The 26,315-nt window shown below is 45.2% G+C and overlaps 1 long non-coding RNA gene and 1 pseudogene across 2 annotated transcripts in view; both read left to right on the top strand.

The window, feature by feature from the left end:
• The first annotated feature begins 2,233 nt into the window (after positions 1 to 2,233).
• Positions 2,234 to 3,475, top strand: LOC101101449 (annotated as a pseudogene).
• Positions 3,476 to 7,549: 4,074 nt separating this feature from the next.
• LOC123383398 overlaps positions 7,550 to 26,315 on the top strand; it is a 34,644-nt gene continuing 15,878 nt past the window's right edge. For both annotated transcript variants that reach the window (XR_006593088.1, XR_006593087.1), the window contains exon 1: positions 7,550 to 7,731. This is a non-coding gene — a long non-coding RNA (uncharacterized LOC123383398). The remainder of the gene's footprint in view (positions 7,732 to 26,315) is intronic.

Below are 26,315 nucleotides of genomic sequence, written 5' to 3'. Positions count from 1 at the left end.
AAATGGACTCCTCTCTCTTTAAGCAAGCAATAGTGTATCAAATCTGTCTTGTGCTTCAAATCTCTAACTTCTCTGCCTCTAACTTTAGATTTAAAGAGCTCATGTGATTAGGTCAGGACCACTCAGAGAATCTACCTTTGTTAAGATCAACTGTTCATAGGGATGTCTGGGTGGCTCAGTTGGTCAAGTGTCTGACTTTAGCTCAGGTCATGATCTCACGGTCTGTGGGTTCGAGCCCCGCGTCGGGCTCTGTGCTGACAGCTCAGACTGGAGCCTGCTTGGGATTCTGTGTGTGTGTCTCTCTCTGCCTCTCTCTCTCTCTCTCTCTCTCTCTGTCTCAAAAAATGAACATTAAAGAAAATCAACTGTTCATATAACATAACTGAATCATAGGAAAGAAATCTATCATATTCACAATCTCTGGGTTACACAGGAAGTGTACATTCACCACCAGGGTGTGGAGAATCTTGGGGACTCATTTAGAGTTCTGCCTTCACATAGCATGTATAATTTTGTATATTTTGGAAAAGATGGAATTTAACCACTTTGCACGCATGCATAGTCTCTCCCCTCATTCTATGCCCAGAGGAAGTCCTAGGGGGATGCACCCAGCGGCTTGTGTGAACACCCAATACATTCAAATGCTCAATCCTAATGTTTTATCTTTTAAGGAAATACACTGAAAACAAGCTGCAAAAGAGGGAGAAATCGGCTGGAGACGGCAGGAAGGACAGGTGCTCTGGGGCAGAATGGAAAATGATTGACACAGGACACAGCCACAGGTTGGGGGAAATGCAAACTTAATCAAGAGTCCAGGGATGCCTGGGTGGCTCGATCGGTTAAGAATCCGACTTCAGGGGCGCCTGGGTGGCGCAGTCGGTTAAGCGTCCAACTTCAGCCAGGTCACGATCTCGCAGTCCGTGAGTTCGAGCCCCGCGTCAGGCTCTGGGCTGATGGCTCAGAGCCTGGAGCCTGTTTCCGATTCTGTGTCTCCCTCTCTCTCTGCCCCTCCCCCGTTCATGCTCTGTCTCTCTCTGTCCCAAAAATAAATAAAAAGTTGAAAAAAAAAAAAAAGAATCCGACTTCAGCCCATGATCTTGTGGTCCATGGCTTGTGCATGCTCTCTCTCTCTCTCTCTCTCAAAAATAAATAAACATTAAAAAAAAGAGGTCTCAAACCAGATTTTCAAGGCTTTGCCCCTACCCTCTACCTAGTTCTGTGGACTTTGATAATTCCCTTTCTTCCCCCATATAGGCCTAGTTTTCTTGTCCTTTCTTTTCCTTTTTTTTTTTTCTTGTATAAGGAACAGTCTAAATGATAGATCCAAGTGATGTCTCAGCTTCCTACTTTGGACTACTGCATAGAAGTCAATGGTAATTGTGCCTTGTTTTCCAAAGTCTGTTTCAGAGTCCAGAAGAATTGGTGTCACCTAGGAGCTTGTTGCAAATACAGTTTCAGGGGCGCCTGGATGGCTCAGTTGGTTAAGCGTCCAGCTCCTGATTTCAGCTCAAGTCATGATCTCGCGGTTTGTGAGTCCAAGCCCCACATTGGGCTCCAACACTGGCAGTGCAGAGCCTGCTTGGGATTCTCTCTTTCCCACTCTCCCTCTGCCCCATTCATGTTCTCTCTCTCTAAAATAAATAAATAAACTTAAAAAGAAAGAAATAAAGTTTCAGGCCCCCAGACCTACTAGATCAGAACCTGCTTTACAAGCAGATCACTGCATGATTCCTGAAAGCTTCAGAAGGGGTACTTCAGAGCCTTACTGCTCCCTTTGTGAATTCTGCTGCACAGACTCACCGAAGTCCCAAGGGCCTGGGACCTGTAGCCCTCTGGTGTGCCCCTTCCCTTACTTCCACCTCCTCAAAAATGAAAAGCGCTGCTAATCGACATGGAACTGGGGTCGTGGCTATAAGCTCAGCTCACTTTAAGAAGCTACGATCGGGGCGCCTGGGTGGCTCAGTCGGTTGAGCGGCCGACTTCAGCTCAGGTCATGATCTCACGGTCTGTGGGTTCGAGCCTCGCATCGGGCTCTGTGCTGACAGCTCACAGTCTGGAGCCTGCTTCCGATTCTGTGTCTCCCTCTCTCTCTGCCCCTCGCCTGCTTGCTCTCTGTCTCTCCCTCAAAAATAATAAACATTTAAAAAAATTTATAAAAAAAAAAGAAGCTACAATCAAGGCTCTCTTCTCCCCGTCCAACAGACAGCCGCATCTTCTCGTGCAGGGCCAGCCATGTCCCCGACACACGATGGTGAAGGTCAAATTAAATGGATTTGTCATATTGGGTGCCTGGTCACCAGGGCTGCTTTTAACCCTGGCGAAGTGGATATTATCACCGTCCATGACCCCTTCATTGACCTCAACTACATAGTCTACATGTTCCAGTATGATTCCACCCACAGCAAATTCCACAACACGGTCAAGGCTGAGAATAAGAAACTTGTCATCAGTGGAAGGCCCATCTCCATCTTCCAGGAGCAAGATCCCACCAACATCAAATAGGGTGATGCTGGTGCCGAGTATTGTGGAGTCCGGTGGGGTCTTGACCACCATGGAGAAGGCTGGGGCTCACTTGAAGGGTGGGGCCAAGAGGGTCATCATCTCTGCCCCTTCTGCTGATACCCCCACATCCGTGATGGGTGTGAACCAAGAGAAGTACGACAACTCCCTCAAGAATGCCAGCAATGCCTCCTACGCCACCAACTGCTTGGCCCTTCTGGCCAAGGTCATCCGTGACAACTTTGGCATCATGGAGGGACTCATGACCACAGTCCATGCCACCACTGCCACCCAGAAGACTGCGGAGGGCCCCTCTGGGAAGCTGTGGTGTGATGGTGACGGGCTGCCCAGAACACCATCCTTGCTTCTACTAGCACTGCCAAGGCTGTGGGCAAGGTCATCCCTGAGCCGAATGAGAAGCTCACTGGTGTGGCCTCCCGGGTCCCCACCGCCAACGTGTCCATCGTGGACCTGACCTGCCACCTGGACAAAGCTGCCAAATACTATGATATTAAGAAGGTGGTGAAGCAGGGAGACCTGGTTGGCTCAGTCAGTTAAGTGTCTGACTCTTGAATTCAGCTCGGGTCATGATCTCGTGGTTTCCGAGATCAATCCCTGTGTCGGGCTCAGCAATGATAGTGTAGGGTCTGCTTGGGATTCTCTTTCTCTCTCTCTCTCTGCCCCTCCCCTGCTCATGCTTGCTCTCTGTCTCTGAAAATAAATAAATAAGCTTAAAAACAAAGAGAAGGTGGTGAAGGAGGCATCAAAGGACCCCCTCAAGGACATCCTGGGGTACACTGAGGACCAGGTTGTCTCTCGTGACTTTAACAGCGACACTCACTCTTCCACCTTCCATGCTGAGGCTGGCATTGCCCTCAATGACTGCTTTCTCAAGCTCATTTTCTGGGATGACAATGAATTTGGCTACAGAAACCGGGTGGTGGACCTTATGGTCCAGATGGCCTCCAAGGAGTAGGAGCTCCCTGGACCACCAGTCCCAGCAAGAGCAAGAGGAAGAGAGAGGCCCTCCCTTCTGGGGAGTCCTTGCTCTAACTCATCATCCCCCAACACATTGAGAATCTCCCGACCTTACATAGTTTCCATCCCAGACCCCCTGAAGAAGGGGAGGGGCTTGGGGAACCCTACTTTATCATGTACCATCAATAAAGTATACTGTACCCAGCCAAAACAAAAACAAAAACAAGAGAACATCTTGCTATAGGCAAGATGTTCCTAAAATTCATATGGAAATGCAAAGGACCCAGGGCTACCAAAAAAGAACCTTGGAAGACTCAAATTTCCCAATGTCAAAACTTGCTACAAAACTCCAGTAATCAAGAAGATCATCCAGGGGAGCCTAGGTGGCTCAGTCGGTTAAGCATCTGACTTTGCCTCAAGTCATGATCTTGGGGTTCATGAGCTCCAGCCCTGCTTTGGGTGAGTTTGAGCCCAACTCCAGGCTCCAACCCTCTGTTCTTCCCCGTCTCCCTCTGTTTATGCACCTCGCAGGATTCTCTTTCTGTGCCCCTTGCTCACTCATCATGCTCTCTCTTTCTCTAAAATACATAAATAAAGAGATAGGTTGGTAGGTAGGTAGGTAGGTAGATAGATAGATAGATAGATAGATAGATAAAAGATCATCCAATGGGGAAGGAATAGACTTTTCAAGAAATGGCACTGGAACAATTAGATATCCACATGTTAGAGAATGAGTTTGGTCTCCTACCTCACACTATAATCAGAAATTAATTAGGGACACGTGGGTGGCTCAGGCAGTTAAGTGTCCAACGTCAGCTCAGGTCACGATCTCACGGTTTGTGAGTTTGAGCCCTGCATCAGGCTCTCTGCTGTCAGTGCAGAGCCTGCTTCTGATCCTCTGTCTCACTCTCTCTCTCTCTGGCCCTCCCCTGCTTGTGCTCTCTCTCAAAAATAAATAAACATTAAAACAAAAAAGATCTACTCTCTTAAAAAATTAATTAAAAATGGATCAAAAATTGAGGCACCCGGTTGGCTCACTCGGTAGAGCATTCAACTCTTGATTTGGGGGCCATTAGTTCAAGCCCCACATTGGGCATAGAGCCTACTTAATAAAAAAAAAGGATCAGAAACCTAAATGGAAGAGCTGAAACTATAAAACTCTTAGAAGTAAACATAGGGGTGAATCTGAATGACTTTGGATTTGGCAATGATTTCCTAAATTTGACACCCAAATCACAGGCAGCAAAAGAAAAAAATAGATATATTAGGCTTGATAATATTTAAAACTTTTGTGCATTGGGGCACCTGGGTGGCACAGTTGGTTAAGTGTCCGACTCTTGGTTTTGGCTCAGGTCATGATCTCACGGTTTCATGAATTCAAGCCCCATGTCGGGCTCTGTGCTGCCAGTGAGGAGTCTGCTTGGGATTTTCTCTCTCTTCCTCTCGTTCTGCCCCTACCCCACATGGCACTGTCTCTGTCTCTCTCAAAAGAAATAAACTTAAAAAATAAAACTTAAAAAAGTAAAATGAAACTTTTGTGCATTGACGAACACTATCAAGAGAGTGAAAAGACAACCCACAAATGGGAGAAATGTTTGCAAATCACATATGTGGTAAGGGTTTAATAGCCGGAATATATAAAGAACTCTCATAGCTCACCAACAGAAAGAAAAACAACCCAGTTGGAACTTGGGCAAAGGATTTGAATAGACATCGCTCCAAAAGAGATACGGAAATGTCCAATAAGCCAATGCCAAGACGCTCCACACCATTAGCTATTAAGGAGTTGTAAATCAAAACTACAATGAGGTAACGCTTCACACCCACCGGGACAGTTAATAAAAAAAAAGAAGCTGAAAAACAACAAGCGTTGGCAAAGATGAGGAGAAATTGGAACCCTCCTACGCTGCGTACGGTGAGAATGTAAAATGGCGCCCCCTAGGTGGAAAATTGTTTGGCGGTTTATCAAAAGGTTAAACACACAATTACCACGTGACCCAGCAAGGAAACTCGCTGATATGTACCCAAAATAATCGAAAACATATTTGCATGCCCAAAAATATGTTCACAAATGTTCATAGCAGCATAATCCACGGTAGCCCACAAAAGTGGAAACCCCACAAATGTCCGTCAATGGATGGACGGATGAACAAAAAATGGCCTATCTGCAGAATGGAATATGATTCAGCCACAAAAAGGAGCGTACTACGTCATGGATGTTGCATGTGGCAGCTACGCCACGACGTAGATGAACCTCGACAACGTTATGCTAGGTGAAATAAGTCAGAGACGAAAGGACACATATTAATTCCATTTATATGAAGCATCCAGAGTAGGCAGGTTCATACAGATGGAAAGCTTAATAAGGTAATAGAAAAAGTGGGGAGAGGGGGTCAGAATAGGGACTGGCTGCTAATTGGGACAGGTTTTTTGGGGGGAGGTGGGGTGGTAGAAAGTTCTAGAATTCGACAGGGGGGATAGCTATATGACATAGTCCATATACTGAGAACCACTCAATTGGCCACATTAAAATGGTAAGTTTAATGCTACAAGAACTATACCTCAATAATAAAATAAATATATGAAAAGTAAACCACGGGGCCTGCTTCCAGATTCTGGTCCTCTGACCTCAGGTATCAAGAGGTCAAGCTAGAATCTCTCCTCACTACACACTGAGGGATGAGGGAGAAGGGAAGCAGCATGTAATTAATTTAGAAGAAATGAGATTAAATCACAGCACGAAATGGGGTGACGAAATGTCTCCCCACTCAGAGGGGATGTATCAACCGTAAAAACGAAAGTTTTATCTTCTTTAGGGACAGAGGCAAATAGCAAATTCTGCTTCTCTCAAAGTGTCAGCTGGTCGTGACCTAAAGAAAGGAATCAATCATCCTGTTGTTTGGTCTCCAAGCCAGGTGACAGAAAGGGTGCTTTTAAAAGGGTTCACCTGATTAGGTCAGGCCCACCCAACAAATCCTCCCTTTTGAGTGACTTATCAACCGATCAGGGATCTTACATCTGAAAAATCCTTTCATCCTTGCCATATAATATAACATAATCACAGGAGTGCTATCACATCATATTCACAGGCCCTGCCCACACTCAAGGGGAGAACATTATACAGCTTGTGTATATCAGGGGCAGGAACTTAAACATTTTACAATTCAGTATATTACAGACCCCTTAATTTTACTTAAGGGACCACACTTCTCCCTTCAGTTCATGAGCTTTGGTGGGGCTGATCCCAATCCCCACCATTCCCTGATTTTACAGAAAATTCAGTAATGAGCTGTTTTTTTGTATAATACTAGATAGATCGTGTATTGTTTTATTCTAATTATTCGTTTTTATGTTTGTAATCTTGCCCCATGCTAGAATGTAAGCACCATGAGAGCAGGGACCTTATAGATCTTGTTCAATTTTCTGTCCTCTGAACCTCTTTGCTTTATATTGGGGGATAATTGCACCCAAATATATATGTTTTTGGTAAATATCAGGGAACATTTGTCAAATGAGGTTTCTCCATTTTCATAGGAGAAAGGAAGCTTCCAGAATAGAATTGTCCTTGAATTATACAGCTAGCAAATGTTTCTGAAGAGACAATCTCTTCAAAACAAAGAATAATAGTAACCACTTCTATAACAATATGTGCCAGGCCCTGGGATCACTTGGTACTCCAAACCACTCTAAGGTGTACTTAGCGGGGAGGTGAGGAGGGCTAACAAATAACATTGTCTTCTTGTATGTACATTTCACAGCTCCAAGCCGTCCGTGGTCTCCTCTGCAAGTGGCTCTTGCAAGCCTCCCGGACCTCAGAATGTGTATTTGCCTCCGGAGTGCAAGCGAGGGGAGAGAAAAATGTTACACGAGGCAGCCAAACAATTCTAGCGGCCAGCTCGGCAGTGCAAGAGAGTGGGTAGAACTTGTTCCCCAGTTTTGAATCAAAACAAGCCCTCCTGGACGGTGGGGGAGGGCGTGCGGCTGCCCACGCCAGGGGGCGTTGGTGGGGGGGGGGGGGGTTCACGCTCTTCCCATTTCATTGGCCAGGACTCGGCCACGTGACCCAATCTACGGGCTGTAGGTGGGACTGTCTCGCGCTTCGGCTTGAAAAAGAGCCAACGGTCGTCGGCGTCGTCGTCCTCGTCGGTCCTCGTGAGGACACCGTTGTTCTGGTGGCCAGACCGGTGATCGTGCTGATGGGACCTGCGGAACCCCTCGCAGCCCCGGCCACGTGGGGGGAGAAGTTGGTTTCGGGTGAGTCGAAAAAATGAGGAAAGAAGCTTTATTTCTTTCGTAAGCCTGCTATGCTGTTCTATGGGTGGACGCGGTTCCTTTTCTCTTTGCCTTTTTGTTCTTTTGGCCTTTTTGGCGGGGGGCGGAGGGGGGTTGTGTGTTTTGTCGTGTCCGTCAGGATAGAGCCCTGCAGCCCCCCCCCCCCGGAGCTCGGTGCCTCATTTCCCTAGAAACTGGGGGGGGGGGACTCTGGTCCCCCCCGCCTTTTCACCTCGGGGGTGAAGCTCCTCGAGGCCGGGCTTTGCCGTTAGAAGCGTGGCCCACGTGACTTGTGCATTTCAGAGCTTTGCCGGAGACACCGTAGTTGTGAAATTCGAGTTCTTCTCGTGGAATGTTCGCTTGAACGACGGAAGTTCAAAAGCGCGAACGTTGCGACTTGGCCAGGAACAGCAAGGAACTCTTTGCAGATGTTTAGACAAGGTCTGAAAAAGCGCGGCGTTTTAACAGGGTGTGTGGCGTTGCAAGGAAAACTTAAAACCTAGCGAGGGCAGATTCAGGTCGGCTGAGATACATTGGAAACTGACAATCTTGAGGCGAATTTCTCTCCCCTTAATACCAAAGGAGGAACTGCCTTCAACTCTGAAGGTGGTTTCATGTTTTACTTTTAAACTCTGGCCTGGGGAACGATTTCGAACCTTCAAGTGGCCAGGTAGTGCAAGAAAAAGCGTCTTTTTACCCAGATTTCAGTTGCGCGTTTTACTTTTACTCCGTCGTCTTCGTCAGCTACTCTCCCATCGTTCCGAACCGCTTGAGAGCCCCCTTGTGTGTCTCAGTGGCCCCTTGTGCTGCTAAATAGAAAGTGTGTGTTTCCTAGAAGCAGGGATAGTCACAGAGAGATTGATTATACCTACGTAGTGCCTGACGCAGCCAAGGGAAAGAAGCCACAGCATTTTTAACGGCTGTTGTTGTAAGCCCCGCTCTATTGTATGGGACCTCTTTCTCTTTTCCTTTTCTTTTTGTAGGTGTAACTTTTATTTTCTTAAAAACGTTTATTTTTGAGAGAGCGCAAGAGAGAGGGCGAGCGGGGGAGGGGGAGAGGGAGACGGGGAGAGAGAACCCCAAGCAGGCTCCCCACTGTGAGCAGTGAGCCTGACCGGAGGTTCGAACTCCTAAACCTCCTAAACCGTGAGATCGGGACCTGAGCTGAAGACCTGCAGACTGAGCCACCCAAGCTCCCCTAAATTTTAGTTTTTAAGGTAATCCCTAGAGCCAATGTGGGGCTTCGACCCAGGACCCTGACATTGAGTTGCAGACTCCACTGATTTGAGCCAGTCGGGAACCCCTCTCTCTTTTCTCTTCAGCTGGACTAATTGCCCTTGAAGGCAAGGAACATAGCTGATTATCTTGGAATCCCTATGCCTGTAATATTGCATGTGCCTGTGATTTTTTAAAAATTATTATATTGGCTAATGGTGGAAGGATTGCAAATGTGAATTTTCTTTACATGACCAACAGGAATACGTTTTGTTTGTATTAGTAATTTCTAGGTTAAGTGTTTCACGATCAGAGAGCCGTTCATGGTATTCCTCCTTTGTGAAGTGTATTGATATTTTCTTGCAACTTAATCTGCGATCCGTTTTTGTGAATATGCCATGTACAATTGAAAAGTCTTGTGTATGATCCGAGTTGAGAGCTTTGCACACATTCATAAGTTCTGCCTTGTTGATTATATTGTTAAGGTGTTCGTTCTTCTTACTCATTTTTTGTCGGTTTGATCGGACTTGTAGGGAGTTGAGTATTCTTGGTGTGTTTGTTTCAGTGTCCTTGCAACTTACGTAGTTTTACTTCATTAAGGATACTGCTTTTTTTTTTTTTGTAATATTCTTAAATGTTGTGTCATCTTTCTGCATAGTGGCGTTTAATATAAAAACTGTCCCTCTTTTGTTTGCCTTGAAACTTGAATTTTCCTTTGGGGATACCAGGATATCTGCTTTTTTGTTTCTATTTTTCTCTTTCCATCATTCCTGTTGCATTTGTCTGACATACCTTTGTCCCATCGTTTGTATTTTAGCTTTCTTGAGTCACCGTTTGAGGTGTGTGTCTTATATACAAGAGAGTTGGGTTTTGTTCTGTGAGTGAAATTGAAAATGGTGTTCTTTTACTAATCCAGGAAAGCCCATTTCCATTTAAGTTTTTGAAATAAGTTTATTTTATATTTTGTCAGTCTTTTATAATTGTGTGTTTTATTTGCTAGGTTTCTTTAGAAGGCCTGTATCCTTTGCTCTCTAATTTGACACACGCGTATTTTTGGTATTTAGGAAAGTTTGCATTTTTGTTCTAGTGGTTATCTTGCTACTTATACCTTTTCTTTTCTAAAGGTTTTATTTTTAAGTAATCTCTACGCCTCGCGTGGAGCTCGAACTCACTACCCCAAGATCAAGAGTTGAGTTGCATGCTGTAGTGACTGAGCCACCCAGGTGCCTGTATCCTTTTTTCAAAAAGAGATTTTTTGGGGGGCACCTGGGTGGCTCAGTTAAGTGTCCCACTTCAGCTCAAGTCATGATCTCAGGGTTTGGGAGTTTGAGCCCTGAGTCAGGCTCTGTCCTGACAGCTCAGATCCTGGAGCCTGCTTCAGATTCTGTCTCTTGGTCTACCTCTGTCTCTGTCTCTCTCTCTCTCTCTCTGCCTGCCCCCCCTTCTCTCTCTCTGTGCCCCTCCCCTGCTTGTACTCTGTTTCTCTCAAAAATAAGTGTTAAAAAAAAGTGAAGTTTTTTTTTTGTTAAATAATCTCTACACCCAACATGTGGCTTGAACTCCCGACCCTGACCTCCAGTCCCATGCTCTTCCCACTGAGGCAGCCAGGCAAATGTTTATTCATCTTTGGGAGAAAATGTGAGTGGGGGAGGGGCAGAAAAAGAGGGGGACAGAGGTTCTGAAGAAGGCTCTGTACTAACTGCAGCGAACCTGATACGGGGCTCGAACCCACAAACCACAAGATGGTCACCTGAGCTTAAGTGCACCGACTGAGCCACCTAGCCGTCCTGACATTTATACCTTTTTAAGGTACGCCCAGCTTATTTTCTTGTTGAACTCGCTGAGGTCTGCTTTATTGGTTTTTTTTTCCTTAATTTTTTAGTTTACGTCCAAGTTAGCATATAGTGCAACAATGCTTTCAGGAGTAGATTCCTTTATGCCCCTTACCCATCTCCCTGACCTATCGTTTTTTAATTAGTATCATAACTTCCGCCTATTCCATTCTTTCGCTTTCCCTTATCCCGTTTATTAGTTGCGTTGCTTTTACTTTGTCAAAACGTACCACCTCTATAGACGAGTCTTTCACTCTCTCCATCCCCCATTTGTTTGGTTCTTTGAATCTGTATGCTCCGTCGTCCCATCTACTCATTGATCAAAATGCTTTACTGCCCGTCGTCTGGCCGAATTTTTCCAGCTAGCTCTCGGGCGGAAGAAGCTCGTCTTGCCAGACGCGAGTTGGCAAACTTTTTCTCCGGCAGGCCACGTAATGAGTATATTAGGCCTTGCACGTCACACGGTCTCTGGTATACTACTCAGCTCTGTGGTAATCTCTACACAGCATAAAAGCTACTAGAGACAGTAAACAAATGAGTGTAGATGTATTCCCATAAAACTATCTGTAAACACTGAAATTTAACTTGCTTATAATTTTCTCCGGTTGTGTTAATGCTTTTGATTTTCTTGTAGCCCATTAAAAACGCAGGAAACCGTTTTTACTTAGCTCAGTCCCCAAAAAACAGGACAGGTTGGATGTGGTCCATGAGCATAATTTGCCAACATTTGTTCTAGGAGATTCCTCAGAAAGGGATCACGGGTACAGAATTCCCTAAGCTTTTGTATGTTGAAAATGTGTGTGTGTGCGTGTGTATGTTGTTAATAGCCTTGATACTTGAAGGCAGCATTATTGGAGATAAATTCCTTGGTTTTATGCTTCCTTTTACTGAACGTTACAAATGCTGCTCCATTTTTGAGTTGCTTCATATGTTGTTTTTGAATGTCTGATACCCGTTTAATTCTTTGCGTCTGTATGTTACTTGATCTTTTTGCCTGGAGGCCTTTGACATTCTGTCTTTACCTTTGAAATCTGACAGTTGAAAGACTGTAACCTGGTGTTGACTCTATTCTCAATGTATAGGTAGAGAGAGGTCTTTTTTTGTTTCTGGAAAATTTTCTTGGGTTATAATTTAAAATTTTTTTTCAATATTTATTTTCTTTGGGACAGAGAGAGACAGAGCATAACGGGGGAGGGGCAGAGAGAGAGGGAGACACAGAATCGGAAACAGGCTCCAGGCTCTGAGCCATCAGCCCAGAGCCTGACGCGGGGCTCGATCTCACGGACCGCGAGATCGTGACCTGGCTGAAGTTGGATGCTTAACCGACTGCGCCACCCAGGCGCCCCAAGGGTTATAATTTTAAAAAATTGTTTTAAATGTTTTTTTTCTTTTTGAGAGAGAGAGACAGAGCACAAGTGGGTTGTGGAGCGAGAGAGGGGAACAGAGATCGAGAGGGAGACACAGAATCTGAGGCAGGTTCCAGGCTCCGCGCTGTCCGCATAGAGCCCGACGCAGGGCTTGAAGCCATGAACCACGCATGAGATCATGACCTGAGCCAAAGTCAGACGCTTCACTGACTGAGCCACCCAGATGCTCCTTGTGTTATAATCTTAAAGTCCTAGCTTTGTTCTGTTGATTATCGTTTCACTGGGACTGCAGTAATATGTCATTCCTTTTTTGTCTTCTATTTTCATTATTTTCTCTGCCACCCTTTTCACTTTCCTATCACCTTTTCATTCTATTGGTTGTTTTCCTGCCCCTTAATATTTATCAGTGCCCTCTGTTAAATTTTACTGCGGTCTATTCTCACTTGGCGCCTTGTAATTTATTCTTCATTTGTAAAATAACTTTGTATTTTTCTTCCATTTATTTATCGTGTCAGGGAGAGAGTGTGCATGCATGAGCGCGTGCAGTGTGTGTGTGAGTGGAGGAGGGGTGGAGAGAGAGAATCCCAAGCAGCTCCACGGGGTCCACACGGAGCCTGATGCGGGGCCCCGTGAGCCGTGGGACCGGGACCTGAGCCGAGATCAAGACTTGGATGAGTAACCCACTGAGCCACCCAGGTACCCCTCGAGGCAATTTTTTAAAAATTTCACCACATGTCCATTTGTGTCTATTGAATTAAATACCAACGTAAATTAAATTATTGAATTAAATTATCTTATGTTATTTGTTTTTTGCTGTATGATTGTTTTTCAGGGGTCGGGGTTACCTCAGTTGATACGTATTAAATTGAATTTCTAAGATTTTTGCAAAATTCTGTATGTACCGGTTAGTCACCTTCTCGTTCATTTTTGTGGCATTGTGTATTTTACAGGATTTCTAGCTGAGTGACACACTCTTCTGTCAGTATGGCAAAGTCCAGATACTCTAGTGGATTTCTTTATTTTGGTTGATGTGGGGAGATCGTGTTTTCTTTGATTTTATGGGTCTCTTGTCTTGCATGACCCTAAATTTTTCTGTTTTGCTTCTTTGCCACTTTAACCAATTGCCTGTGGATGTTTTTCCCTTCCTTTTAACTTTTTTTTCCTCTCTTAGAAGCTATGGGTTTTGAAGACTGCTCCTTCAAATTGCATGTACTTAAGTCCTCTCCCTATCATCTATGTTCAGATACCTGTTTTTTTAGTAATTTTCAGACAGGATGAATTTATGCTTTATCACCGTGTTTTGGGATCCACCTTAGGCCTGGTTGCTGTTTCCTCTCCTTTCTCTTTGCTTGGTTTTGGTGGAAGCTGCTTTTTTCCTTCTTGTTTTTATGTGTTCGAAGGAAACATTAGAAGATAGAGGCCTAGGTGGCCCTGGTTGTCTCAGCTACATTAGAAGGCCCTAAAAATGGCTGCACTTCGAAAGGAAGGCTTCTTTTACTTCCGTTACGGGAGAGGAAACATTGTTAAAACACGATCTGTATTTTTGCAAAGACCGCTGCTAACGTGCTGTCAAGGTCAAAGATACCTGAATGATTTCAATTTATGGTAAGCCACACCACTCTGAGAAACCCAAAGTAGATCGTTGATGACTTCATGGAATCTTTTAAAACTCAGGCTGTTTGTCTACATTTGCTTCCGTCGTCTGGATACCGCCAGAAACTTTACTTTGGGGTTAGGACAGTATGAGTAATCCATGCTGTTGAGTCACGTACAATTAATGTGATTATAAAAGTTAGACTGAGGGTTTTTTTCCTAAATTCCTGGTAATGTCAAATGATAAACAAGTCACCTGAAGTGTCAATCATTTGAGAAAAGTTTCTGCAGTCATTTTAGTGCTACTGGGAATGTTACAGATAAAAAATGCCTATTCTATGAGTGGAATAGAATATTACCAATTAAGATGCTGGCTTTTGTAACTAGTAGATAACATGTTACTGCCATCAGATACCAAACCAAATAAATAATAGTTTCCTAATGGTTGCGGCCTTAACGTAGTGGTTCAGTGATGATGTCTGTTTACGTGATCTGCTTGTACTCTTACAGCTCCCTGGAAGCGAAGTAACCCCTTTGCAAATCAGCTGGATTAGAGATTCCAAGAAAGCAGTACAGTTAATGTACAATCTGTAATTGATATTGTGTTGTACTTAAAAGGGATATTCTGAGCCACTCTATGCGAAAATAAGACCTAGCTGGCAATTTGTCTTTGAAAGTTCTGTATCTGATAGATCTTTAAAATAGGAATCAAGTAAATTAAGTCTGTATTCGTTCACTCATGCACAAATTACTAAGAATTTGCCCTTTGGGAAGTTGCATTAATTCTTTTCTTGCCTAACTGATGATTTATGCGACGCTCCTCTTTTTTAAAGTTTTATTTAAGCAATTTCTGCACCCAACATGGGGCTTGAACTCCTAACCCTGAGATCGAGTCACATGCTGTGCTGACTGAGCCAGCCAGGTGTCCCTTCCTTGCTGGACCTGTAGTTTTAGCTATGCTATTTTCCACTGTGGTTAACCCCAGAGAGATTTATCCTGACACACAGACCCCCCAGCTGGCTTCGCTACTAACTCCGGTGTGCAACATCAGCTGAGCTCTGTTGTGTGTCTTTGTGCGCCCCCTCCCTCTCTTGTTCTACCACACTTTCTCTTCCACACCCACACTCTTTTCAAGCCTCCTCACTGTTAGAACCGCCTGTCTCACTGTCCTTGGGTCGTACTTCTGCTTCAATCAGGTATGCTGTCCCCCGACTCTACAACAGTCCCTGTGCTTCCCCATCATCATGCTCTCACTCTTGCTGGTCCCTCAGGCAGCATTAGCTACCCTTATCATCTCTGCAAAAGGCTGTAAATCCTTCCAGTCCAGCTGAAATGCTCCCTTCTTTATGAAGCCCAGCCACGACTCCATACTCAAAAAACTTTCCATTTGTCTAACACATTTTTAAAATGTTTAGTTTTATTTTTGAAAAAGAGAGAGAGAGAGGAGACAGAATCTGAAGTAGGCTCCGGGCTCTGAGCTGTTAGCGCACAGCCTGATGCAGGGCTTGAACCCACGAACGGTGAGATCATGACCTGGGCGAAAGTCAGATGGTTAGGTGACCGAGCCACCCAGGTGCCTCTCTAATACTTTGTTTATACTTCTTGTGTGGTATTTCTGTTATTGGACCTTATAGCTGGTAATCGTGTTTCCATAGGTACATTATCTTAAACCATGCTGTGAACCCTTTGATGGTGAGGATAGTCTTCTGGTTTTTCTTTGTATCCTTAGCACCTGATTTAAGGAATGGCTCACACTAGATATTTATTAAGAAAGAGGAACAATAGCAAATCGTGATCATATTAAAAGCTGGTGCATTAGTTCAGCTAATAAATAACAGTGACTTGGACAACGGGAATAGTGGTGGGTACCTGCAACATTCTGGTAATTCTAAAATACATCTCTATATTGATAAGCACAGAGCTTTCGGCAAAATTAAAGAGCAGTACTATTGAACATGATCTTACAGGGGTGCCTGGCTGGCTCACTCAGAAGAGCATGTTGTCTCTTGATCTCGGCGTTAGGAGTTTGAGCCCCACGTTGGGTGTAGAGATTACTTCAGTGAGTGAATGAATAAACCAACTAACATGATCTCCAACATCCCACGTGTTCTAAATCCCATCTACCATGCTTTCTCTTGTTATCTCCCTTATAGCTATAATGGTTTATTTTTAGGTCGTTCATTCATTCATTCATTCAGTATTTACTTAGCACCTACTCTGTCTGAAGCATTTTAAGTATTGGGTCTATACTTGTCAAGTAATGAAAGCTGCCATTAGAGCAAAGGCTTCGTATGTCCTATTTGACGATGGGTTTATCCAGATGAAACGCCCTCATAAGTTGAGGAAGATCTTTAGTCTTTTGAAGAACTCCCTTCGTATTAATCTATCCTTTATATATAGGATATTTTTATTTGTACTTACGCATGTATATTTATATATATATCCATGTATCCTTCCTGTGGCTCTTTCTACTTACTAAAAATTATTTTCAAGTTTTTTTTTTTTTTTTTTGAGAGAGGGTGCATGCGAGTGTGGCAAGGGCAGAGAGAGTCCCAAGCAGGCTCCATGCTGTGAACGCAGAGCCCAATGAGGGGCTCAGTCCCACGACCCTGGGATCATGAGCTGAGCTGAAATCGAGAGTCGGATGCTTAACCCACTGAACCACACAGGTGCCCCTAAAAATGACTACTTTTCAATTTATTTTAATTTTTTTATTAAAAAAAGTTTTTAATGTTTATTTTTGAGACAGAGAGAGAGACCGAGCATTAGCAGGGAGGGGCAGAGAGAAGAGGGAGACACAGAATCGGAAGCAGGCTCCAGGCTCCGAGCTGTCAGTGCAGAGCCCCATGTGGGGTCGGTTTGGACCGTGAGATCATGACCTGAGCCAAAGTCGGGCTCTCAACTGACTGAGCCACCCAGGTGCCCCTAAATATTATTTTTAAAATTCCATTAATGATTTATTTTCCTTGTAAAAATATCTGTATAACTACCATCAGTGCCCTTCCAAAGAAGTAATTGTTGCTTTAAGTTTAATGTTAATCATTCTAGAACATTTCCTATGTGCTGAGATACTCAGAAAATGTGGTATTTTGTGTACGGGATTTTCACAAAAATGATATTATATTCTCCATGTATTCTGGAACTTGTTTTTTTACTCAGCATATCTGGGGTGGGTGTATGCATATATATCCACTCCTCTATTGATGAACCTTTCAGTTATTGAGAATTTGTAGCTAATATACAGATGCTGTATATTTCTATTGTGCAAGTGTGCTAGAATTTCTCTAGGTTATAAATTACAAAGTACAATCGACGGGTCCCTTATTCTTACTGTGTACTGAATTGTGGGGGGATTGGCTTATCTCTTCATACACTGGACTGTAAGCTGCCTGTTAATAGTAGCCATCTCTGTGTACCCGGGGCTTGGAACAGAGCCCTGGGACAGGGACCTACTAGACAGATGAATGAAAGGGAAGTCCTGGAATCGTATATGTTGACACCATTCCCTCTGCGAGCTTTCTTTCACAAGCCTTCCGTGTGTGCGTGTGGATCTACTGACAGCCAGGCCAGAAACTGGAACCCCGTTTCCTGCTCTCCGACTAGTCTAACTTCTATCCTCTTCCTTTCTTCCTTATTCTACTCCTTTTTTCCCCTTCTGTACCTAAATCCTTAGCTCCTCTAACCCACCTCTGCTTTCTCCACTTGCTTCTTTCCTGAGTTGGGAGTTGCTGAAGCTGAACGAGTGAACCTTAATCAAAATATCCGTGCATTTTGACGTCCACCTCTAGAAATCTTCCTGATACCACAGTGGTGGTACATGTGGCCCTATTTTTATATTGCCCTGATATTTCAAGGCAGATTGGGATAATTTCCATCACACGTGCCAAGTTCCCCTCCCCCATTATGGTCACATTCTGTGAAGATCCTTCCACTTATTGCCTCCGTCATAGGGACATGAGTCCTAAAAAGAATGAGACAGATGACTAGGGAACAGTATACTCACAATAAGCACTAATTCCACTCCAGAGAAGAATAATTCAAGAAAGAATTTTTCCTTCCCACATAGGTTGTTTAGAGTAAGGAGTTTAGCTGTCTAAATGACGAAAAGAGGCGAGTAGAGTTACATGGTTGTGCTTTCCGTGCAAGTTCTCTAGCAGCTTCCTAACCTGCAGTTACCTCATGCCCTAGAGCAGGAGCAGGAAAACTGTGCCCCCTCCCCCAGCCATATCTACCCCACTGCCTGGCTCTGTAAGTAAAATTGTATCCGGAGGCCAAATGCTCGTTCGTTTATGGTACTCTCTGTGGCTGCTTTCTCGAGACAGAGGGTGGAGTTGCTGGAACAGAGATGGCCTTGTGGCTCACGGAGCCGAAACTATTTACTCACTGGTCCTTTCCGTGTGCAGTCTGCGGACCCCTGCCCTATAGAAAGAGCAAGTGGCAGTGACGATTCCGCAACTGCTCCAAGAAGGCGGGGATCGGCAGACTCGCTTCTGTGGTAATTGGGCCACGCAGCCGTTTCTCTAGCTCCAGTGCTTTCTGTCCTGCCTCTAATCCTTCATCCTTGTTATGCTGCCACAGTAGTCTCGGGACGATACTGGGCTCCTTTTTGCCAGAACTCTGTGTTGCAGGGCCCCCTCTTGTCACACCTCTTTCTCAACCGACTGCCCCTGAATCCCCAACATCGTCTCCTTGTTCACGTAGGTTAAATCTGAACATGGCCTCCTCTCAGGCAGCGAGGTCCTGCCTCTGTGCATCTGCTCAAGCAGCTTTTTTGTTTTCTTTAAATGTCCTTCTTACCCTCTAGATGACATCATGAAATCTTGCGCATTCTCTAAAACCCAACTCCAGAATCTTATTTCTCTATGACTCTTCTTAGCAACTCAGTCTACAGAAATGGGTCAATTCTGTTTTTTAAAGTTAATTTACTTTGAGAGAGAGAGGGAAGGGCAGAGAGAGAGAGAGAGAGAGAGAGAGAGAGAGAGAGAGAAAGAGAAAATCTCAAGCAGTCCCTGCACCATCAGCCCAGAGGCCAGCATGGTGCTGAAACCCACGAACTGTGAGATCCTGACCTGAGCCGAGATCAGGAGTCCAAACTCAATGGACTGAGCCGCCCAGGTGCCCTTAGATCAGTTCTAAGGACGATTCTTGAAGCATACGGCTTCTGGTAGCCTTACAGATGCCAATCAATAGTTTTTGTTGGTATGGGGGCTGCCTGGCTGGTTCAGTCGTGGAGCATGGGACTCGATCTCGGGGTCGTGAGTTTGAGCCCCATGTTGGGCATAGAAATTACTTAAAAAATAGTTTTTGTGGGTACGGTCTCTTGTTCTCCTTTATATCAACGGGGTTCCCCCCTCCCCCGAGGCTGAGGGGCCCGGAGGCTTTTATTTCTCAGCTGGTCCACAGGGAAGTGGCGGGTCCAGTACGGGGCCACCTTGGGCGGGGAGCACCTCACCGGGCCCTTGGCCTGTGGCCGCAGCTGCCTCCCTCTGCTCCTGCCTGGTCTTCCGCCGGAGCAGCCACCGCTCTCGCTCAGACTCCTCCGTGTGCCTCACGTAACCGAGATGCTCCCGGGAGTCCCAGTCTCGCTACTCGTGCTCGCGGGCCGGGACACTGGCGACGCGGTCACGCTTGCACTTGAGCGGCCAGATGAGGTAGCGGGCGCGGCGGTCTCCCCGTTGGAGCACCAGGGGCGCGTCCTTCGTCTGCCGTGGCCGCCGTCTCGTGCTCCTCGAGTCCAGGGAAGGGGCATCCACGCGGACGGGCTCCCTGGATGGACCGCACGGGTGCCGCCACGGCTGTGGTCTCTGCAAGCTTCTGCAGGCCGGCTACGTGTGTGCGTTTCAACGCGACACGAAATGTAACGTCCTGTGTTCTCGGCTATCACCGCTCTAAACAAGTGGCAGGAGAGGGTCTGTTTTCACTTGGAGAGATTTCAGGGACGACGACTAGGTAGTATTTTTCCAGAAGAGCAGAACACATTGTGAGAAAAAAAGTTTTTCTTGTCAGTCTAGCAACTTCCACCTTCTCCTGTAAAAATTCATTTCCCCAGTCCATACTTAAGTCAGAATCGCGAAGAAGAAAAATGCCACTTTAATGAGAAGGAAATCGAATGAACTACGAACATTAACATTTGCAGAATTAGATGGATAGTAAAGAACATCAATCCAATTGAGTACGTTTTTAGGAAATCATGATTTCCTAGGTCTACATACGACCAGAATATCTTGAAAAACAAATTGGTACATAAACGCGCTGTCAGGAAGATTCTATATTCTCACTCCCACAGTTCTGCTTCTTAAGCCCAAACGGAATATTTCACTATGGCAACGTAAAGGAAATTACTCCGCCTCAGATTGAAATGGGAAGATTCTAGCATATATGTGGTACAGTAAGCCAAGATCTAACTACGAGTGCTCAGCGGCAAAATCTTTTGTTGACTGTTGTTTCTGGTTCTTGTGGAAAAGTCCCCTTCCGTCTCACGGCCGGTCCCACCTTTCCATCTCCTCTGCTCTCTCGTTAACTACAAGGCACCTCTACTGACCTTTCTTTGGTGTGAGCGTGTCCTACGAGTTGCGTGCTAAAAACGTATTGGTTATTTATCTGAACTGCAGATTGAACCGAGCACCCCGTCTCTTGTATCTGGCAGCCGTACTTTCTGAACTGGTTCAGGTTCAGGTTCCTGAACTTTCTGAGCGTGGCCAGGTTCCTGGTGCCGGGACTGGGTAGCCAGGGGCATACTCCTCCCCTGCAGCCAGGCCCGGAAGACCTGCCAGAGGCTAGACCCTTCCCCCTCGGCATCCTCGCCCTTGCTAGATCACGGCCGTGCTCTGTACTTGGTATCACTACACCATCAGTCCCTCTCTGGGCTTGAGGCCGCTGCCCTGGGTTTAGCTTCATCACCTTTTGCCTGCCGTCTTTGTGGTCGCTTCCCGAGTGGTCTTCGCTCTTCCTCGTCTCCTTTTCCATTCATCTCCCTTCGCTCCCCGCCCACCTCTTCGACCTTTCCTTCTTTTTTTTCCAGCGTTTTCTTGCACCGTACCTCCTTCTCCTCCTCCTCCCTTGCGTGTTATTTTCCAGCCACGCTTGTTCTGCGAACGTGCCATCTTCTTTCTCGTCTCTGCCTGGATTCCAGTGACCTAGAACAAATGCCCCCCACACCCGCCTGAAACCACACTCCCACTCCGCTCCACCTGCTGAGCGCTTGACTTTTAAGAATCAACTTGAAGGTCTCGACCACTAAAAGCTGTTTCGTACTGCCGTGTGCTCTCTCGGATAATGGTATGAGGCTCCGGCACACATCTCCCATACACTGAGCCTTTCTAAGAACACAGGGAAGTGGGTTAGCGTTCGTTTGTCTGGGGAAACCACAGTGGTAGATGGCTTTATAGGGCGCATGCTGTTTCGTCCACGTAACAAAGTCATCCATGCCAAAATCGGAGCACCTTTTTGCTAGGGCTTAGGTCAGGAGCCAGGAAATCGGCTGAGGGTCCAGGGGCCAAGCTGATTCAGCAGGAGGGAGGAGATGCGAGATTGGGGGAAAATCTTGATCCTCCTCGCTTCGGTTTTGGTCATATCTTGTTTCGTATTAATTGTGGCATTTGTTCTTGTTTTTCCTTTTACTTGGAACCGGGAGGCTAGACCACCATTTCGGGGAAGCTGGAAAATCCTGAAAAATTGAGATAGGTACCCAACCTTGTGTTAATAAAATAACTGCCAGTGTGAATAGCACAGAAGAGAAATCCATCATTTTTTTAGTGTGTATGCTTACAAAATTCTATAGACCGTTAACGTCAGGAAGAAGTAGGCCAATCTACAGAAGTCAAAGGAAAGTCACCCCTCAGATTTTAAAAGCAGCTGCCTTTAGTTGGAAACATGGCTTTAAAAAACAACTCTTGGTAAAACTTAGTGATTCTTTGTATGTCTGTTACTAAGCACCATTAAATGTTGGCTTCCCCAGACAACCTTTTAAGAATTAGGTCATAGGTGTGTGCTCTATTCCCCTAATAAGGCTTTTGGGTAACCTCTAAAGCAGTGGTTCTCCATAAGAGACTCTTAACGATAGAGAACAAATCGAGGGTTGATGGGGGGGGGGGGATGGGCTAGATGGGCGATGGGCATTCAGGAAGGCACTTGCGGGGATGAGCTCTGGATGTTGTATGGAAGTGATGAATCACTAAATTCTACTGAAACCAATAGCGCACTGTGTGTTAATTAATTAGAATTTAAATAAAAACCTGAAAAAAAAAAAGCAGGGGTTCTCCACCTCAGTTGCGTGTTAAAATCACAAGCGGAGCACTTATCAAACACTGTTATCTGGGAACCAGATTCTAGAGATTCTAATGTAAGAAGTCTGGGGGTGGGGCCCCAGGCATTGGCATTTTTTTCAAAGACCTCCCTCCCTCTGCCCCCCAGGTAATTCTTACGTGCAGCCAGGGGGAGATGCACAGATTTCTTTCAGTACTTGACCTCTCTTACGGAGACTTCACCTTTTACTTTGTATAAAGTGTACTGTATATATAAAGCGTTCCTTTCCCAAGAACAAGCGGAGCTGGACGCAAGGCTGTAGGCTCCTTGGATGTAGTTGCAGCGGGACTTTCTCCCGTGTCTGCTCAGTCAGGTCTGTAGGTAGCCAGAGTCTATAGCCCGTGGCCCAGATAGCTGAAAGTCCTGTCGTACACCTATAGAATGTGCTGCGGATATGTCATCAGGAGAATTCATAGAGGACAGTCCACCCATAAGATGTGACTATACATGGGACTAAAAGTGTTTGCGCTTTCCGTCCCGAGAAGGATGCTTTTAGGAACAAAAAGACTTGGAATTCAACCGTGCTGCTTTTATTCAGAATGTCCTGTATTCCCAAAGGACGAGTGGATTCCAAAGTTCTTCAATAGTTACAGTTGTATTTATCCTATATTGAGCCACAACTATAGAATTTACAGTCACAATTGCTACCAAGTACGTCATTTCCATGTTTACGTTTTTCCCTTTACCTTTTGTATAAATGGCGGTAAGAACGAATTGGAGCGAATGTCTCTCTCGGGTCTGTCATTTGGCATTAAATAGTGGCGGTCTAAAACAGGATTTTACACTAGTGATTGAAAGCCCCGGGGCATCCTGCTTAGGAATGCGTTGGAAACAGCGTCTCCATCTTCAGCAAAAATTATGAAGGAATTCTGGGGAGTCACTGCTGACATGAAACTCTTCTGGAAGGGTGGTATGTTTCAGGATTTATAAACTGACCTATAAATAGCAGTTGGGAAAACGGTCTAGCAGCAGCCGTAACACTGATAAGCTAAATAAAAGCATCAGGATTTCTGAAACCTGGGAGCTCCTTTTTATAGCGGTGGGAGATGATTGCTTTCATCATGGTTCCACTTCTTACCTATTTATTCTATAGTTTCGTGGACCCAGGCCCCACATCCTTTTGTGTTGTCCTGGAAACAGGCTTCCTTAGAGTGGGAAACAGCAAACATACATTAATTAAGTGGGCTCCTTCCCTTACTTGTGAGGCTCCAGACAAAGAATATAACTTTACCACTAACACGATATACTGTGAGCGTCTCTCTGAATTCTGAAGTGCTCATCTATTCCCGTAGTGGCTCCTTGATTGCCGTGGGTGTGCACAGGAAGCTTGGGTGTTTAGAGCGGGGCTCCATCAGGAATCCCCTTTGCCCACCCCTCCTGTTGGTAAATGGGCTCGCCTCTGTGGACAGCAAGTCAGAGCTTCAGCCTCCCGTGAAATGGATTCGTTGTAGGAAGCCACTGTGGTATAAGGAGGGAGCATGTAGAAGACTGGGTAGAGAGATGTTCATTGGGGGACTCTGGTTAAATGTGGCCCCAGTAGTCCTTTGAAGTTACTTTGTGGCCAGTGATAGGAGGAGATCGATAGATACATAGATAGATATATAGATAGAGGATCTTTTCACATCACAAAATAGGGTTTTACATGTAATCTGTTGGTTTGATTGCAGAGAAGAAACACTGCTAAAGTTAACCAGCATAATCTATGGCTAGGGGGTTTCTGATGGGCGGGGCCAGAACAGAGGGACTGGGAGGGAAGCTTCCCCTTCATTTTTAGTATTTTAAGCATGAGTACTATATTCAGGAGGGCAGTACTTGGTGCTACAAGCAGAGGGAAATCAGACTCCTCAGCTTCTCTTGTCAGCCACTGAGGGAATGTCGACCTTAGTGTTGCGTTAAGTTTGTTAATGTATTTATATTTCTGTGTCTGAAGTACTCAGGAGATCCGTGCTGAGGGTGAGGGTAAGATCACCATCTGGGGTGGTGAAATAGGTACTCCCCAACATCATACTTACTAAGCCAAGCAGGATACTCTTTCAGTTTTTAATCTGGTCCTTCTGAGCCGGAACCAGAAATGTGGATTTCTGATGGAGTGATGGTTGCTGTTTGCATGTCATGTCTTGAAAATTATCTCATGGTAAAAATACCACCCCCCCCCCCCACAAAACAGTCACAGATTCGTAGATTCTCCCAGTGTGAGCCCATGGGGTTACTGCTGGATTTATCTGGGATCTGTAGCTTCTTCCCTCGAGAGGTCTTGGGTGTTCCTTTTTCCCCTTTCATGCTGTGTGCCACTGCAATAGCCTTTTTAAAAATTTTCATTGACGTGTAATTTATATGTAACTATAACTATCAGACAAGTTGTTGGGACTGGTTACAGAAGAAGGATCAAAGGTGAATTTTTTAAACGTGACATTGCTTGGTTCACGTTAAATAAAAGTTAAAAAATTCATCTCCTGAGCTTGCTGAAATTTCCACAAAATCTTCTCTTCCATTTCCATTACGATACCTCAATGAGACTTGCTTCCGTATTGCAGTTTTAGGTTTTTAGGTTTTCCAAAACTGTGCTAAAATGTGCATAACATTTGCCACGTCGACCATTTATTTTTTATTTCTTTATTTTAGAGAGAGTGGGGAGCACAGGCAGGGAGGGAGGCAAAGGGAGAGGGAGAGAGAATCCTAAGCAGGCTCCACGCTCGGCATGGAGCTTGACACAGGGCTTTATCCCACAACCCTGGGATCGTGACCTGAGCCCAAACCGAGAGGAGGACGCTCAACCGACTGAGCCACCCAGGCGCCCCCATCTTAACCACTTTGGAGTGTACAGCTCCGTGGCGCTCAGGACGTTGACACGGTCGTGCATCCTTCACCTCGGCCATCTCTAGAACTTCTGTCATCCTGCAAAACTGAAATCCGTACCCAGTAAACACTAATTCCTTGATTCTCCCTCCCCCTAGCCCCTGGCACCCACCATCTACTTTCTGTCTCCCATGAATTGGACTCCTCTGGGTACTGTATGTGAGTGGAATCCTACAGTTCTTGTCCTTTTGTTGTGACTGGCTTATTTCATTTAGTGTAATGTCCTTAAGGTTCCTTTATGTTGTAGCAGGTGCCAGAATTCCCCTTCCTTTTAAGGCTGAATAATAATCCATTGTATGTATGGAGCACATTCTCTTTGTTCATTCATCGGTCAGTGGACATTTGGGTTGCTTCCACCTTTTGGCTATCGTGAGTAATGCTGTTATGAACACGGGTATACAGAGATCCGTTCAAGTTCTGTTTTCATTTCTTTTGGACATACACTCAGAATTGTTCAATCATACGGTAATTCCATATTTAATTTTTTGAGGGTCCACCATACTGTTTTCTGCGGTGGCTATGCCATTTTATATTCCCATCAGCAGTGCACGAGGGTTTCAACTTCTGAACATTCTCACCAACACCCGTTATTCCTTGTCTTTTTTTAATAACAGCCATCCTAATGGGTGTGAGATGGTATTTCCTTGTGGTTTGGAATGGTGCTTACTGGACATTCATATATGTATCTTCTTTGGAGAAATGTCTATTCAAGTCCTTTGCCTATTTTTGAATTGGGTTGTTTGTTTTTTGGATGTGGAGTCCTGCAAGTTCTTTATTCTGGACGTTAACCCCTTATCAGGTACATGATTGACAAATATTTCCTCCCATTCCATGGGTTGCCTTTTCACTTTGTTAGTATCCTTTTGTTTTTGTTTTATTTTATTTTCACGTTTACCTATTATTTTTGAGACAGAGAGAGAGCATGAACAGGGGAGGGGCAGAGAGAGAGGGAGGCAGAGAGCGAATCCCAGGTAGACTCCGTGCCATCAGCGCGACATGGGGCTGGAAGTCACTCATTGGGAGATCATGACCTGAGCTGAACTCGGCATCCGACGCTTAACCCGCTGAGCCACCCAGGCACCTAACTGATAGTGTCCTTTGATGCATAACTACAGTAGCTTCAGTATGCCCTGCTATACCTCGTCTTTATGCTTCTCTCCCTCCTTCCCCCTTCTCTCCGCCTTCCTCCTCCCTCACATCTCCCCATCCCTCCTCTCTGTCCCTCTTTCTCTTCTCTCAGCCTCCCTCCACCCTCCCACCTCTTCCACATGTGGAGTCTCTACACATTTGTCCTCTTTCCTCAAGTCTCACTTCCTCTGTCGTCTTTCATTTTGGGTTGAAAGCTTGAAGTAGACACGGTGACAGATGTTTGCTATCAATCCTTGAGCTTTGACAGTTT

Source organism: Felis catus, chromosome X, assembly GCF_018350175.1.
Source record: "Felis catus isolate Fca126 chromosome X, F.catus_Fca126_mat1.0, whole genome shotgun sequence".
NCBI classification, from domain to species: domain Eukaryota; kingdom Metazoa; phylum Chordata; class Mammalia; order Carnivora; family Felidae; genus Felis; species Felis catus.
The sequence above is the reverse complement of the archived record's forward strand: the minus strand, read 5'-3'. Positions and strand labels throughout refer to the sequence as shown.